This window comes from Nematolebias whitei, chromosome 18 (assembly GCF_014905685.2).
Source record: "Nematolebias whitei isolate Nwh7 chromosome 18, NemWhi1, whole genome shotgun sequence".
Classification (NCBI taxonomy): domain Eukaryota; kingdom Metazoa; phylum Chordata; class Actinopteri; order Cyprinodontiformes; family Rivulidae; genus Nematolebias; species Nematolebias whitei.
This window is the reverse complement of record NC_056515.1, coordinates 16,778,020-16,781,435: the sequence shown is the minus strand read 5'-3', so window position 1 is coordinate 16,781,435 and position 3,416 is coordinate 16,778,020. Positions and strand designations below refer to the sequence as shown.

Below are 3,416 nucleotides of genomic sequence, written 5' to 3'. Positions count from 1 at the left end.
TACACCAGTAACCATAGAAACTTGCGTACACCAGTAACCATAGAAACTTGCGTACACCAGTAACCATAAAAATGTGCATACATAAGTAACCATAGAAACTTGCGTACACCAGTAACCATAGAAAGTTGCATACACCAGTAACCATAGAAACTTGTGTACACCAGTAACCATAGAAACTTGCATACAGCAGTAACCATAAAAATGTGCATACACCAGTAACCATAGAAACTTGTTGTTCACCAGTAACCATAGAAACTTGTTGTTCACCAGTAACAATAGAAACTTGTGTACACCAGTAACCATAGAAACTTGTGTACACCAGTAACCATAAAAATGTGCATACACCAGTAACCATAAAAATGTGCATACACCAGTAGCCATAGAAACTTGTGTACACCAGTAACCATAAAAATGTGCATACACCAGTAGCCATAGAAACTTGTGTACACCAGTAACCATAGAAACATACATACGTCAGCCATGAAACTGCCATGTTTTGTTCTTGATACATCTAAAGTTTTGAGTGAAAAGGGGCGTACGCCATGTTTTGCTGCATACGCACCCCTCAGTACACGAGGCCCAGGGTCCAGTGTCCTGGTCCAGTTCTGGTCCAGTTTTCTGCTCCTGTTCTGTGGTTATCTCTGGCCTCTACCGATTCATGAAACAGAACCAGATGATTGGACAGTTTCTGGGATGTAAGTTCTGCTGACAGACCCGAGCAGTTCTGTGTGTCCCAATCAACAACAACCCAACTGCTACGTTCAATAGAACCAGGTCCAGTTGAAAACAAGAACATCGTTTTGCAGGTCCATGTGTGTGTTTGGACGGAGCTGCAGCAGAGCAGCAGTTCTGAGCAGCACAGTTTCTTAAGACCAGTTTTCATGGCAACATTGTTGAGAGCAACATCAAAACCCAAAGGAGGGAAAGAAATCAGAAGCTTTTGGTTCAGGACCATCGTTCAGGTTCTGCTGCTGAGAAAATATTTCAGAACCAGAACATCTCCGGCCTCAAAGCCGCACCTGGTTTAACAACAATCACTCGGTCCTGGTCCGATCCAAAGGCCGCTCAGGAAAGTGAACGTGGAGCCGACAGGCGAGGCTCATCGGTCTTCCTGTGAACAGACTGGACCGGTTTAAACCGGTTTGATCCGGTCAGGAGAGTTGTTATTTTATTGGTTTTTATTTTAAAGGAAAGTTAGGAACGTGAACCTGATGGAGCAGTTCAGACTGGGAACACATGACCCAGTTCAGACCCAGAACTTTCTGCACAGAATGAGGAAATCAAAGTTCCTCCTCACCTCCATCTACAGGAGTTCTGCTGAGCCCGTCAGAACCAGCTGCACCTGTGTGTGGAGCAGCAGCTGCACAACTGAGCCTTACTGGACTTCCATCCAGAACTTAGGACTCAAACGAGCCGAGACTCCACTGGACCCCACTGCTCCACACCACGGACTGCTGTCATGGCTGAGCTGTGGCAGAAGGTTCTGCAGCGTGAGGAGCAGAACCAACAGATTCTGAACAAAACCATCACTTTACACAAACTCTTAAAGAAGACATTTTTAATCTTGTTTGTTTGTTTTCATTGTGTTGCCTTTGTGATCCATATGTCTGTGAAAGGTGCTATAGAAATAAAGCTTTACTTACTTTGAAACATTTGTTTCTAACAAAGTCTTTACTTTTTGAATTTTTTTTACGTGTACTTAAAGGACAAGGTTTCTATCTCCTCTAACTCATGGCCCGGTTCTGACCCAGAACACAATGTTTATGTCATTCAGCCTTATCATCATCATTATCACGTTAACCATGGCCTGTTGTAGGAACCATCATCGTTTTATCATAATTATATCATCGACTGTTTCTGCTGAAGGTCAGGTTTTCTGAACATTAACGACAGATAGTAACTACAGAGTAACGGAGAGTACCTCAGAATACCACAATGTACCTCAGAATACCACAATGTACATCAGAATACCACAATGTACCTCAGAATACCACAATGTACATCAGAATACCACAATGTACCTCAGAATACCACAATGTACCTCAGAATACCACAATGTACCTCAGAGTGCTACAATGTACCTCAGAGTGCTACAATGTACCTCAGAATACCACAATGTACCTCAGAATACCACAATGTACCTCAGAGTGCCACATACCTCAGAGTGCTACAATGTACATCAGAGTGCCACAATGTACCTCAGAGTGCTACAATGTACCTCAGAGTGCTACAATGTACATCAGAGTGCCACAATGTACCTCAGAGTGCTACAATGTACCTCAGAGTGCCACAATGTACATCAGAGTGCCACAATGTACATCAGAGTGCCACAATGTACCTCAGAGTGCTACAATGTACCTCAGAATACCACAATGTACCTCAGAGTGCCACATACCTCAGAGTGCTACAATGTACCTCAGAGTGCTACAATGTACCTCAGAGTGCTACAATGTACCTTACTACTGATGGTTCATCTCATCATCTTCCTTATCTGAGCTTCAGTTCTGTGGGTTCAGATCCTAGTTCTGGACAGAGGTCCAGTTCTTGATTCTGGTATCCCCCCTCTTGTGTACGTGTCTTTGTCGGTAAGGATGGTTCTGTTCTGCTGGCTAACAAACTCCGACCTTAATCACCATCATCATCAGAACTTCAGTGATGACCCACCAGTGCGTCCACCGGTTGTGACAGCGCACTTGCTTCCCCACACATCGGTGTGCACGTTGTTCATCAATCTCCCGTCATGAAGGTTCCGGTCCGAACAGAACCCGGTCTGTAAGCGCCTCCTGAGATGAAGCCGGCGGATCCTGAACCCGGACAGGTTCGGAGAACTACTGACCGAGATGTCAGCAGGTAGCTCAAACCCAACCGAATGTTAACTGAAACCGATCCGGTTCCGGAAACGTCAACATGCTCTGTTTTTGCCAGCGCTACTTCTATAAAAACTAAAATCACAGAAACAACAGTTTTTTTTACACGGAGTTCGGTTCAGCAGCCCAGGGTCAGAGGCAGAGGTCACTCCGACACACCAACTGGACCAGAACCAACAAAGAACTGACCTGGACCCGGATTTCTGCTGCGTCCTGTCCTCGGTTCTGACCTGGAAACACGGAATCAACGACAGACTTAAAAACTTACAGACAAAGTCGTTTTCCTTCTGTCACTGCTCTCCTCCGTTACTTTTCGCGACTTCCGTCCATTGCGTAGCGTCACAGGAGGCGGGGCCAGAGTGTGGATATTTGAACCAATCAAAAGCCACGCCACGTAAGCAGAGTTTTTTTTATGATTAGTCACGTGACGTCAGTCCACGCATGTGATGAACGCATGAAAACAAAGATCCAGTATGAAAAACAGTTCAGTTGTTGAAGGTTGTTGAAATAAAAAAAAAGTTAAATATTTTTATTGATTTGTTGCTTTGA

At 44.5% G+C, this 3,416-nt stretch overlaps 1 protein-coding gene across 2 annotated transcripts in view; it reads right to left on the bottom strand.

Moving 5' to 3' along the window:
- Positions 1-3,212, bottom strand: part of slc31a1 (solute carrier family 31 member 1) — a 19,511-nt gene extending 16,299 nt beyond the window's left edge. Inside the window, exon 1 of one of the 2 annotated variants that reach the window (XM_037691851.1) lies at positions 3,136-3,212. The gene's annotated coding sequence lies outside the window, so the exon portion shown is untranslated. Of the gene's footprint in view, positions 1-3,056; positions 3,100-3,135 lie in introns of those variants that run through there. The other variant, XM_037691852.1, reaches the window with a different exon arrangement.
- Positions 3,213-3,416: the final 204 nt, after the last annotated feature.